At 41.4% G+C, this 14,339-nt stretch overlaps 1 protein-coding gene and 1 long non-coding RNA gene across 11 annotated transcripts in view; one reads left to right on the top strand and one right to left on the bottom strand.

Annotated features, from left to right (window-relative positions):
• Positions 1–14,339, top strand: part of LOC120408463 — a 148,702-nt gene that overhangs the window by 51,474 nt on the left and 82,889 nt on the right. The gene's annotated exons all lie outside the window — the stretch shown is intronic.
• Positions 837–14,278, bottom strand: LOC120408508. The gene is made up of 2 exons (XR_005600740.1): positions 13,785–14,278; positions 837–1,313 (listed from the first exon to the last, which is right to left on the bottom strand). It is a non-coding gene; the product is annotated as an uncharacterized LOC120408508 (long non-coding RNA).

The following is a 14,339-nucleotide window of genomic DNA, read 5'->3' as shown; positions in this document are numbered from 1 at the left end:
GTTTAAGGTGTTAGTCTGAACCTGAAGAATTTGTCAGGATGTGCAACAAAATGACAGGTAAGTTAAGGAATGGAATATTAGTGAAAATATAATGCTGTTATAAAATCAGAACAAACCAGAGGTATGTTGCAGCACTGTTCCAATTCCCCTCCCCGAAGGAATGGAATGGACAATAGTGAAAAGATGCCATAATGAAATCACAAATGCTTTCTCCTGGAACAGGGCAGCCTATCCCATGTGGGGCTCAGAGTCTTGTGAAAAAATATGATCAAAGTCGGAGAAATTTCCATATGAAAAGATGAAAAAATTCTTTATAAAGAAAAAAACAGATACACAAGAGCGCAAATTAGAGAACAAAGTAGGGATAAATGTAGTAAAAAGGATGTGAGAAGCCTGATGCTTCCAGGAAACACCAGCCTCTGAGAGGGTGCTTGCTCCTACCTATTTCCTATCCCACAAATGGCTCGGAGGCCTTCCGGTAAATCACCTTGTGCAGCCTCATCCCAACAGTAACACGGACTCCTCAGCTTCTCAGGCAAGGAGTGGAGAGGCTCTGACTCTCCAAGGCTACCAGCCAGACAGGCCAGGACAGGCTCTTCTTCCCCTTCACTTCCTGACTTGTGTCTCTTGTACCATCTGGGCTAAGGAGTGAGTTAGCCTTTTAACTCTCTCAAGACGATCCCAATCTATCACCCGAGTGTAGTTCCTATTGTCAGATGCACTCAGAGCAACTAAGACGAGCCTCAGTGATCATAGGGCGGGTTCAGCTGCTGTCACAGAGGATTAGGAAGAAACTATTTTCTAAATGCAGGCAAAACACAAGGACCCAATGAGACTGCAAAATGAAATTTCAAAGTTTATTAACAGGTGGTATTGTTCAACTGGTAGCAGGCTCCTTCCATCTTGGGACGTCATCGCGGTGTGTTGTCACTGAAGGAATGTTTCTTTTTGCCATAGCAGATGTTGCAGTGTGAAGGGTCGATGACTTGCACAGGAGAATATTCCAAGCAAACAGGAGTTTACAGGTTTGCAATGAGCGGTTTCTCTCACTGGAGCCTGTCTGCCAGGATTTCCTGCTCAGTCGCTGCTGTTTCCACATGCACAGGCCAACTCCCACTTGCAATCTCCTCCAGCCACACCCTATTCCATATGCAGTCCCCCAGCTTCTGATGATGCCTGCCCTAGACACAGTTCCCTGGGGATTTCTCCATGGATCCAGCTTCTCTGATGCTCCTGGTTTCCAAGCCACAGCTGTTCCCCCGCAACCCTCTGCCCCAGGAGCGAGGGTCCTGCCTTAAGGTCTTTCCTTCTACCTGGCCAGAGGAAGGAGAAAAAGGATAATGGAAATGGTAGTTTTTTTCCATACCAGGTACATAAGGAAAGGTTTCAAAGTGGAGGTTTTTTGTCTGTTTGTTGGTTTGTTTTCAGCAGGGATTTGGCAAAATCTAATCTCACACTGGTTTAAATTAGGAGTAACACAAGTCCATGGACCTGATTCTGATCTCACACTGTGTTCATACAGTGGTGTCATTCATTTACCTGAGAGTAGTTACCTGTAATTTATTGACGTGAATTTTCTAACACAAAAAGTATTTCACCCAATGTGGGGTAACTAGTTTAGACCTCAGTATGATGCGAGAGGCGGGGAGTGGGGGGGGGAGGAGTGTAGCCCTGAGGATTAATCTGTTGGTCTGTATAAAATGTCTTTTTGATAAAAGTGTGTAGGCTGTATAGATTAATAGAATTTGCAATAGCTTTAATGCAAGATACCTAGAAACTTCTAGACCAGACATTCTGGCCTATTTCCTCTGTGACGCTGAAAGCAACCTTTAAGACCCTTACTCAGAAAAGTGATACTAGGAAACAAACCTACGCAAATTGTCTAGGGACTTTCTGAATATCTGCTAACCTTTCACCTAGTTAGGTGCAAAAGTAGGGTATTTCTGCCCACAAAATATAACAAGTCTACCACAAAATACGTAGATAGTTGTCATTAGTACGTACACAAAGGTCAGCCTATGAAAACAGGTACCCTCACCTTTTCATGGGGGAAAGACAAATTTGGGCATAAAGGGAAGGATTTTTACCTATAAAAGGTGTGATAATCCACCACTAGGGCAGGCGATACATCTCTCTGTTTCCTGGTCGTCTCAACCTGCTTCGAAGCCTCCTTCTCCTACGAAAGCTGTCAATGCTAGTCGTAGTATTAATTCTTTGTGAGTATGAAATAATTCTTAATTTCTACTTCACCTCTAAGCATCTATGCTAAGAAGGGTTTAATTTACAACCAGTTTCTTTATAACTATACTTCCTCTAGCAGAGGTGTGAAATTCACTTTAGTACTCTTTGCTGCAGAGTGCATTTAGAACTGTATAATATATCATATCTCTTAAAGAATTGTGATACTTTGTAATCTCATACTGCTTTTAACATTTTACATTTACTTCTTGTTTCATTGATTTTAAATAAAAGGTCTTGTTTGACTAAATTTTGTCTCAGTGTAAATTCCTGTTATTCCCCAATCTCCTTGTATTAAATTCTGTGAAGCCTGATTCAAGACGAACTTTTATCTTCTGATCACACATATTGGCGAGCCATACCCATATTATTAATATCTATTAATTATTACTAACATTCTTAATTAATTAGAAAATTAAGTATTAAATAAACCTAAATTAAGTGGATAAATTCCACTGTCCCTACTAACCCTCCCCAAATCAGGCAACAGACTGGCGAGCCGCCAGGAGGAGATTTAAGGAGTGTGTGACAGGAATTTCAGGGAATTTCTTTGAACCGTAAGTAAATAGTTAATTTCAGTACAATTCTGAAATCTTATTCTTAAACCAGAGACAACTTCCTGTGATTATTGTTGCTGGCAGTACGCCCAGTATTTCCGTTTTGTATTGTGGTTAAGCAATCTTAAGGTTTTTACTTTCACTTTTGCCTAAAGGATTTTAACTGTATTGATAACTGAATATTACAGTAATAAAGTCTAAAAGTGATATATGTGCACAGAAAGGGGTTTTTATATGTTGAAGAAGTTAATGAATGGTACCACATAAATAATTCGCAGTAGCATTGGATCCGATGACCCACACTAGTGGTGGCGGGGAGTTAATAAAGCAAGGTATTCATAGCCGCCAGAAAGGCCGCAATCAGTCAGAACTTGAATAGTTCAAAGATACCTTATCTTAGTCCCATTAACTCTTCCGGACTGCACCTCTGATCCGTCTGCCTCAGTATTCCCCGATATTTGGCAGGTCCCGACAGAGGGGAAAGACCTCTCGATCTGCTATAAGCCATCGAGAGAAGAGAGAAGAGAGTATCCCCACTCCCTCTATTTACTTGGGACTTTTATGATACAGTGTTTAAACCGGTGTACAAGGGGTATTATCCTGTTGTTTCTGTGAAGGGACGCCTTCTATATCAGAGTAAATCAACAGAAGATTGATTCTAGTGAATATACTAGACAATACTAGATTCTAGTGAATATACTAGGAAAAGAAAGAGATGAATTCTCTATTTCGTAGTAAGAGTGTTAAAAGTGAAGATAGCACAGGAGTGGAGTGTGTTGGAATTTCTAGTAGTTTAGCTTTGGAAAACTTTGCTAGGAAATATATTCAGGAACATGGTGGAGGTTTGGAGCAGCTGAGAAATAGTGGAATGATTTCTGAGCAGAGAAACCCATGGGGTTTTGTGAGTAATGTATTTGAGGATGAAACAGAGCAGAAAAAGAAAAGAGCTAAGGTGGTGAAGGGAATAGCTGTTGAATGCTTGCTTGTAGCTTGTAGTTCATTGGGAAAGAAATTGGATAAAAAGATGGAGTTACTCAGGGAAGTTCAGCAGATGCTGGTAGCCTATAGAGTGGACCGTGGTCGGCTGTTGGAAAAGATTAAAGAACTAGAAAAGGGAGAAGATAGAGCAGAGGAAGTTGAAGAATTGATTCCCATTCCTATTGGTATGGTGGACCCGACAGAGGTAGAAAATCTTATTGGACCAGTGACTAGAAGTAAAACAAGAGAATTAGCAAACACAGTACCTTCAGAAGCGAATCTTGAATCTGTAGAGTCAGAAGAGGAAATTGGCAGTGCAGAGAAAACTGACAGTCTGCCAATAAGAGACGGAAGTTCTGAAGTGACAGTTCAGGAGGCGGAGACAAGTGTCACAGTCAGTGAAGCAGTTAGTGACACAAACAGAGAAGCAGAGAAAGAGGAAAAGATCTCTACTTCTGTAGAGACAGCTTCTGTGAGTGTACCTTTAGAATCGGTCATTGTTCAAGGGTTGGAAGAGGCTGTATCACAGGTAACACAGGTAGCTAATGCATGTGATGTAGTGATCTCTAAGTTACAAAGAGAGCTACAACAACAAGCAGGAAATAGAATTCCTGCTCCTCCACCCAATGTTACATTAGCACCATATAGAGTAGAAAATCCAGTCCCTTTGGGTGGACATTTATTGGCATTCGGGCAATCAACATTGCCTAGACCCCAGGAATTTCGTGGGTCCTCTACACCCCCGTGGTATATGCTGGTATCACCTAGTGTATCGGTAGAACGCCCTACCACGCCAGACTTTAGTGGACTAAGAGATGTCCTGCGTCAGTGTGGAGACACTTTGGATGTAAGCCATAGATATTTCATGGAAAGTTATCCTAGATACCCAGGATTCTCTCCAGTGGAAAGTTTTGATGGTTCAGATGAGGAAAATGTGAATCCAGGTAGAAGGAGGCAAGGAATAGAAATTGTAGATTTAAGCTCAGATGAAAGCTCAGATTCAGATCCAGAAGAAGGAACTGCAGGTTCCAATTCTGATTGTCCTGTAGCAGTTGTTACAGATATTAAAACCTTAGACCTGGTAGCTAAGCAAGTAGGAATGATGGAGGATTCTTCAGTTGCTATGCATGCACAACGTGTGCAGGAGACAGCAAAAGTGTTTGGCTTACCAAGGGAAGATTGGGTTAAAATCTTACAACTCACAGTGAATCGAGCATTGTGGAGTACTTTGCCACTTAAGTTTAGGGTAGGAGAGAAAAGTTTTCAAGAGACAGTAGCCCTATTGGAACATAATCAGCACCCAGGGCAAGCTGGAGTAGCAATTCTGTCTAACTTAAAGCAGAAACCTAATGAAACTCCACATCAGTTTCATTTGCGGTTGAGTGCAGCTTGGAGTCATATCAAAGAGGAAACAGATGAACTGCCATACATCAGTCTGTTAGTTAATAATTCTCTTCCTCAGTTAAGAGAAATGGTTAATATGCATATCACTGATGATATTTCTTTAAAAAGAACATTAGCCTTATTGGCTAAAGCACATGCACAGGGAGGCTCTAAATTAGGTCGGCGTGGAGCCCCGGTTGCAGTACTTCAGGAACCACAAACTAATCCTACGGTGAGGATTGAGGGACCTCAACCTCAGCCAGGATTAGGACGAGGAGTTCCTAAATTCCCTAAGTATCAACGTTGGCAAAATGACCCTAACCCACGTAATAACCCTGGACCTTCGAGTGGCCAGGCCCCTCGACAGGGTTATGCGTTTGGATCCTATGCAGGAGCCCGGGATCGTGTTCCTTTCTTTTCAGATGCTGCACAGAACAGTTCACGTCTGCAGAGACCCAAATCACCGCTTGGCACAAAACTGAGGACTCAGTTGTGAAAATGTTTAAAACAGTGCAACAGACGCTTGAGGCTCAACGACGGGCTATCCGAGAACTTCATGCCCGTGTGAATGAGCTGATGATGATGGAAGGCCAAGGCTCAGCAACCTTGAACCGTCCAGTGGCCTCCGTCGATCCATCCCCTTTTCCCCAGTGGACAGCCACTCCTCCAGAATTGGCTGCCTCTGAGGAGATAGAGGAGGAACCCCTTGATTATCTGACAGCATATGCTGCATGACTACAAACAACCCCGAGTGTAGTCATAACCCCGTTAGGCAGAGATACAAGTGGAAGACCCACAATATCTGCAGTGATAGAGGGACTAGACAGGAATCTCATTATAGATACTGGAGCAGCAATCAGTATTCTCCATGTCGAGGATCCTAGATCCTCTCCTCTATCATCAGGATGTACCAAGACACTTGCAACTTTTGCAAGTAATCAGGTTACTACCACACTTTCTACACCCCTTGAAGTACAGATAGGTCACCTAAGAAAGAATCATACTTTTGCATTAATGAAGTTAGCAGACCCAAATAATTCCTTATTGGGAACTGATTTCTTATACAAACAGGGATGTGTTCTGGATTTGTGTAACCAATTATTGTGTCTTTCAGTAGAACAGGAAAAGGATGACTCTTCAGTAGTCATACCTGAGTGTGGCATGGTATCTCCAGTGGAGGACTTTGAACCTGAAGGGTATGATTTGGACGAAATAGTGGCTAAACATGCAGACCAACCTGAGTTACAGGCATTACTGTACAAACATGCAGATGCCTTTGCTAAACACAAACATCACTGTGGATGCATGGCCGTCACTATTGTTGTGGAAGGAGGAGAAATTTCAGCCCAAAAACAGTATCCTTACCCAGAACAAGCAAATCCATACATAGAAAAGACTATTAAATCCTTGCTGACACAGGGAGTACTACGAAAATGTACTTCCACTGCAAATTCACCTATTTGGCCTGTTAAGAAACTGGATGGTTCATGGCATCTCACAATAGATTACAGACGCCTAAACCAAGTCACACCAACTTGTGCCCCTACAGTGGCCAAAATGCCAGATTTAATCAAATCCTTTGATCCAGAGGCTGTATGGTTTACTGTATTAGATATCAGTAACAGCTTTTGGACATTACCATTGGCACACATTTCACAGTACCGTTTTGCATTTAGTTTTCAGGGAGTGCAATATTCTTGGACACGTTTGCCCCAGGGATATAAAAACTCTCCAGCTTTATTCCATGCACAAATGAGACGGATACTGTCACCATTTTCTAAACCAAATGTTCTATTTCAATATGTAGATGATCTGTGTTTAGCAACACAGACGAAAGAGGAGCATTTAGAAAGACTTGATGAGCTCCTGCAAATTCTAAAAGAAGCAGGATTAAAGTGCAATCCAGCCAAGGCTCAGCTAATGGCTAATTGTGTCTCTTTCTTGGGCCTCACCCTGACAAAATGGGGTAGAACCCCAGCGCAACAGAAGGTGGATGCAATCCAAACATTGCCTTTACCACAGGAACCTACGGCTTTAAGAGCTTTCCTAGGTTTAACTGGGTACCACAGGGATTTCATCCCTAATTTTGCTTCTATTGCAGGTCCTTTGTACCAACTTCTAAAGAAAGGTGTACAGTGGGAATGGTCTGAGCAACACACGGAGGCAGTATCCCAACTAAAACAGGCCATTATCAAGGCCCGGTGTTGATCACACCAAATCCTGAAATACCCTATCATCTGGAGGTAGCGGTGAGTGTTAATGCGTTGGCGGCTGTGGCCTCACAAGAAAGGCATGGGAAAATCAGACCTGTGGCCTATGCCTCACGTTTAATGTCATCAATTGAACTCAAATATGACAATTGTGAAAAGTATCTATTGGCAACCAGTTGGGCCATACAACACTTTTCTTTTCTAATTGGCCTCAGCCCGATCATATTACACTCATCGCACACTCCTCTTCAGTTTTTACTGTCCAACAGGGTAAAAGATGGGCAGTTTCAAATGCTCGCCTTGCTCACTGGGCATTATTACTGCAAGGAAAAGATATTGCAGTCAAACCTATTAGGACACCATCCTTGTTACCAACAGCTCTATTGTATCAGGGAGAGCCACACAAGTGTCCCAACTTTGATCAATTGGATCTAAGGGGGGAGGAAAAACAAAAGCTCTTTCAACCTTTAATCCAGGAGACAGATCCCATTAATAGGTATAAATTCTTTGTTGATGGTTCTAGTTATTACCATCAAGGCAAACCCTATACTGGGTTCGGAATCTATGCAGTTCCCCCTGAGGGGAAAGGAGAGCCTTGGGAAAAGGCATATTCATGCACTCCACATTCGGCTCAATATGCAGAATTAGCTGCAGTGGCTTGTGTGTTGGAGTACTGTGTGCAGTTCTCCATCACCACCACATACCAAGATATCTGTCTGTTTTCAGACTCTGCATGGGTATGCAATTCTCTCACAGAGTTCCTACCATATTGGGAAACAAATGGTTTTACATCTTCTGATGGCACACCTATTAGGTATGCATCACTGATGAGATACATCCATTGGTTAACAGTAATAGTTACTGTTTCAGAGCGGCCAATCAAAATAAAAAAAGTAAAAGCTCACTGGAAATTAGACCCTTATGCTATGGAAAATGAGAAAGCTGATAAATTGGCCCGTGAAGGAGCCCGATCAGGAGAATTTTGGGAAAGTAAGGATCAGGAGTATTCTGTTATTACCCCTAATCCTAAATGTCCTGTAGCTGCAACTAAATTGGTACAACCCAATATACCAGATCTAAAAGACATGCAAAAATTGGATAAGGACATAATAAAAGTAATTTTAGAGCTTTCCAAAATAGACAAAGAGGGATCACTAACAATAGACCCTTTGTACAAACGACATGAATAGCAGTTACAAATCGTAGATGGAGTTCTCATGTATACAGGAGGTCCTTTCCCTGTGTGGGTAGTTCCAGCTCACCTACGAAGGGAAATGATGTACATGGTCCATGACACTCCTACAGGAGGACATCAGGGAGTGGACAAAACTGTCCAACGTCTTGCATCTGTAGGGTGGTGGCCACTTCTTAGGATGGATGTGCAACAATATTGTGAAAATTGTCTGGCATGTGCCCAAGCTAATCCTACTCCATCCAAAAGAAATGCGCCACTAAGATCCCAGGTGTATGAAGGTCCGTGGATGGCTTTGCAGATTGACTTTGTAGGTCCTTTGCCAAGGACTCAAAGAGGTAACCAATATCTATTGGTGATTATCGATCCTTTCTCAAAGTGGATAGAGGCATTTCCTCTTAAAGCCAATACTGCAAAAGCCACTGCCAAGGTTTTGGTAGAACAAGTCTTCTCGCTGGGGATCCCTGCGAAGGTAGAATCAGACCAGGGATCACATTTTACAGGACAGTTCTTTAGGGATTGTCTTAAATTGATGGGAGTCCCAAGAGAGGCTACACATCCCATACAGACCACAGTCATCTGGGATGGTGGAACGAACCAATCGGACTATAAAAGTGATGTTGAGGAAACTGGTTGATGCCAATGGACGTAACTGGGACACCCTCATGCCTTTAATTTTAATGGCATTGAGGGCGACACCAGCTGCATCTACTGATAAAACACCTTTTGAAGTGATGACAGGCCGAACAATGAGATTACCAGAACATTTAATTTGGCAAGCTAGTGGCACTCAATTAGAGGGAATAAAAATGGATACCTACCTGCAAAATCTGCAAAAACATTTAAATCACATTCACTTGCAGGTGGCTGCTAAATTGGGAAAATCCAGACGTAAGGCAAAGGCTTACTTTGACAAAAACCAGAGAGAGAATACTTGGGAGGTAGGAGATCAAGTAATGTTATTGTCATATAAGTCACCAGAACATGGATTGTGTAATCGATGGATTGGACCTTTCCAAATCATTGATAAACTCAGTTCAGCAGTATATAAGATCAGAATAACAGGAGGAAAGCATAATAGAGACAAGATTTATCATGCTAACCAGTTAAAGCTGTATCGATCGTCCAGGTCGCAGGAGCAACTTCCTCCTCAGGACTTAAGTGATCAGACGAAATCGTAACAATTGGAGCCCAGCAGTTTGTAACCATGAAATTGACATTGACATTTTTGACTTATTACACCCTTATTGTTGCTCTAAGGGTAGGACTATGCCAAAATATTAAGTCTGAAACCGAACTATTGCAACCCCAGGAAACCAGACGACCGGATCGTACTCCGTTGTCTGAGCCCAAGCAACAGAACATACCAACAAAGAAGGAACGGACTATTATACTTAATCCAGAACTGGTCAACAACCCGATTCAACAGGTTAAGGGAATTCGGGGGGAGGATGTTACTTTTGAATATCAATTGGACAAAGTAACTGCACTACCCTCTAGTGGTTGGAAAAGGATGTGGCCCTTGGATGAGAATTCAAAGGGGGGTGGTTGCAAGACATTTATAAATTCAACTTCCCTAAAACATGGTATAGCTTATGGAACTTGGAAAAATAAAGCTAGCTGTAATAATTTGATAACAGGGGGAAGTTTAACCTTGTATAAACTTGAATATGAGGATCAAGGGCGATATGAGGTGCTCATCATAGCTACCTTTCAAACCAAAACAGGAAACAAAAAATATGTCCAGAATATGACATTTGAACTTAGAGTTCAGGACCCAGTTATTGACTATGATGTTGATCAGTCAAGAACAAATGATGTAAATTGTCCAGTATTAAACCCAGGACCTGTTAGTGGTCTTACCACAACACCCATGATGGGAAAAATAATTAATCAAGTTCAATTTATGCATATTCCTGTAGTGCTAAATTTGTCTAATTGGTACTTGGGAGAATTTAGCTATTGTCAGCATACCAAAGTAGCTTCCTTTTTCTCAGTACGACTTGTGGATAGGATTGTAGCCTATCAGCAACGAGTGCGGGATATTGTTCTGTTGAAGGATGATGAAGTCCCTAAGTCACCAACTCTTAGGAGAAAACGTAGTTTAAATCTCCTTGGAGGTTTAGGATCCCTAACAGGACTATTTGGCGCAGGAATGTCAATTTGGAACCAGGCGGATATTGGAAAAATCCGCAAGCATATAGATTATGTGTTAAAAGAGGAAGCTAACCGAGTAGTCAATCCAATGTTACAGGGAATAAAGGGATTGGCACAGGAAGAACGATTTACTGTTTATAATATGCATGATATAACCCAATTGTTTAATGAAACTCAACAGAAAATTAATCAGTTAATTGCTTTAAACAATGATCAGAAAAGAGATCAGCATTTGGGGAAAGAAATTATATGTTCTGCATATGGGGAATATGTTGTAAGCACAATTACTGATGCATTGCGATCCTTAAAATTAGGAGAAGTCCCTGACTTAATTAAGGATGAACAACTAATGAGTTGGTATTGTCCTAAATGTTTTCAAAAGCTGGAAAAGGAAAGATCCACTTGTTTGGATGCATGCCAGCATTTGTCAGTGGGTGCTATGAGAGAGATAGGATCTGTGACACCTCACCCCAACCGAGACAGTTGTTCTCTTACAAAAGATTGTATGGCACGGTCTTTGTATGTCTCATTCATGGTCTCGTTACCAGTGTTTGACCCAGACAGAGATGTGTACAGGCAATTGGCTGCTATCCATTCTATAGGTCACCTCGAAGATGACATCTACAGGGAACGCGTTAATGCACCTCCCCTGGTAGTCTATCACACTCCAACTCAGACTTGGAAGGTACCACAGATGGCCTGTTGTTCTGAAAAAGGACCCCAGTATATCTGTAGGTGTAATGTGTTTGAAACAGACACTGTTTTTGTGTGGACTACAGGGAGAGAAAGCACAGAATTCATCATCGTCATGCCTGGTGAGGCTGACCACATGGAAGACTCCGATGGAGAGGGTGACCTATGCTGGAAGGAATCAATTTTGCGTGGTTACCAACCAAAAGAGGTACCAGTATGGTCCCTTGGAGTGTCCTGTCACAGAGCCAAATTTCTGTTTTACCCCAAAGCAACCCACGGTAATAGGAAATCAAGTTATTTCCCCTATTCCTATTTTTGAGAACATGACCATTATTCAGTCTAACCCTGATTACCAGAATTTAACTATTCAAAGTACACCTACTTTTCTGGCTTATATTCCACCATTAGGGTTGCAACTGAAATCCTTAATGACTCGTAAAGAGACTCACCTCATTCAAATTACTAACAATATGGATGAAGCCCAACAAGTTATTACCCAATTAATGAATGAAGGGAATGAGCCTGTAATAACTTCCAGAGAAAATTTCGGATTAGAAGTATGGATAATTATCCAAGGAATTGGGATTGTGATTAATTTCCTTATGTTAGGTTATATGCTGTATAAATGCAACAAACCCAAGCCAAAAACTAGGCAGAGACCTAGACAGACACCCAGACAATCCCCTAAACAAATGCACAGACGAGCACCATCTGGGGATAAAGATGAATATATATACATGGTGCCCATTCCTGATACATACCAAAATTTGCCCAGGTATGAAACTAAAAAGGGCCCCACAAATATTAAGTCCTAGGTGACGGGGTTTCTTTATGTAAACCACCCCGTCAAAGGGGGGCGTGTAGCCCTGAGGATTAATCTGTTGGTCTGTATAAAATGTCTTTTTGATAAAAGTGTGTAGGCTGTATAGATTAATAGAATTTGCAATAGCTTTAATGCAAGATACCTAGAAACTTCTAGACCAGACATTCTGGCCTATTTCCTCTGTGACGCTGAAAGCAACCTTTAAGACCCTTACTCAGAAAAGTGATACTAGGAAACAAACCTACGCAAATTGTCTAGGAACTTTCTGAATATCTGCTAACCTTTCACCTAGTTAGGTGCAAAAGTAGGGTATTTCTGCCCACAAAATATAACAAGTCTACCACAAAATACGTAGATAGTTGTCATTAGTACGTACACAAAGGTCAGCCTATGAAAACAGGTACCCTCACCTTTTCATGGGGGAAAGACAAATTTGGGCATAAAGGGAAGGATTTTTACCTATAAAAGGTGTGATAATCCACCACTAGGGCAGGCGATACATCTCTCTGTTTCCTGGTCGTCTCAACCTGCTTCGAAGCCTCCTTCTCCTACGAAAGCTGTCAATGCTAGTCGTAGTATTAATTCTTTGTGAGTATGAAATAATTCTTAATTTCTACTTCACCTCTAAGCATCTATGCTAAGAAGGGTTTAATTTACAACCAGTTTCTTTATAACTATACTTCCTCTAGCAGAGGTGTGAAATTCACTTTAGTACTCTTTGCTGCAGAGTGCATTTAGAACTGTATAATATATCATATCTCTTAAAGAATTGTGATACTTTGTAATCTCATACTGCTTTTAACATTTTACATTTACTTCTTGTTTCATTGATTTTAAATAAAAGGTCTTGTTTGACTAAACTTTGTCTCAGTGTAAATTCCTGTTATTCCCCAATCTCCTTGTATTAAATTCTGTGAAGCCTGATTCAAGACGAACTTTTATCTTCTGATCACACATATTGGCGAGCCATACCCATATTATTAATATCTATTAATTATTACTAACATTCTTAATTAATTAGAAAATTAAGTATTAAATAAACCTAAATTAAGTGGATAAATTCCACTGTCCCTACTAACCCTCCCCAAATCAGGCAACAGGAGGAACTGATCACTGGAATGGAAATTGGTAATTGCCTAGAATCTTGTCTTCATGGCACAGTCTCAACCAGAAATATACATACATGACCGACGATGGAGGGGTGGTCAGGCAAAATTTGAGTGAGTGAGTGTGGCGACCCTGTGCTCTAGGTCACGCTGCCACTCTCTCAAATTTGTCTCACTGTTCTTCCATCACCACAGAGGGGCAGCTGGGGGAAAACTGTGTGCTGTGACCTCATGGACCAATTCACAATGCCTGGAATGGGGAGTCGGGCCCAGACCTGCAGAAGAGGGGCTGCTAATGTGGGGTTACTTTGCTTTTCAACCCTCCCTCCTCTGGCCTTCCCTCCACACCAGGACCGTGAGCCATGTAGAAACTTCCCACAACCCACTGTTTGGGAAACATATTCCTTTAGAGGATGTTTTGTGCGTCTGTCAAAAATACTGACTTACCTAGCCAGCGAAGTAAACAGTTACATTACTGTTTCATTCAAATAATTACAGAGGGTTCAGAACTAATCGCTACATTCTTGATACAGCTCATACTTTTCTGCAAGCAAACAGCTAAGAATAAAATTGGTAATTTTTCGTATCTTGGCAAGGCCATATAGTCCATAGTAAGGCCATAGGTCAATAGATTGACCTGAAAATATGCATATATTGGTGAATGTATATGTATATAGGCTGTTTGTCAGGATGTGCAGCAAAACTGATAGGTGAGACAAGGAATGGGATATTACTGAAAATATAATGCCCATTATAAAATCAGAAGGCCCTGGAAGAATGTTGCAGCACTGTTCCAAAAATTCTCAAGAAGGACTGGATAATACCGAAAATATGACATCATCAAATCATAAGACAGTCTAACAACAGTGTTCAAATTCTGGGCAGCTTATCTCATTGGGTTTCAGAGATGGCTGAAAAAAATAATGATCCAAGGCAGAGAAACTTCCATATGAAAAAGAAAAACTTGGGACAGTTTATTGAGGGGAAAAAGAGGTAGAGGAA

Source organism: Mauremys reevesii, linkage group 1, assembly GCF_016161935.1.
Source record: "Mauremys reevesii isolate NIE-2019 linkage group 1, ASM1616193v1, whole genome shotgun sequence".
NCBI lineage: Eukaryota > Metazoa > Chordata > Testudines > Geoemydidae > Mauremys > Mauremys reevesii.
Note: the sequence above shows the minus strand (reverse complement) of the source record. Positions and strands in the feature narration are given on the sequence as shown.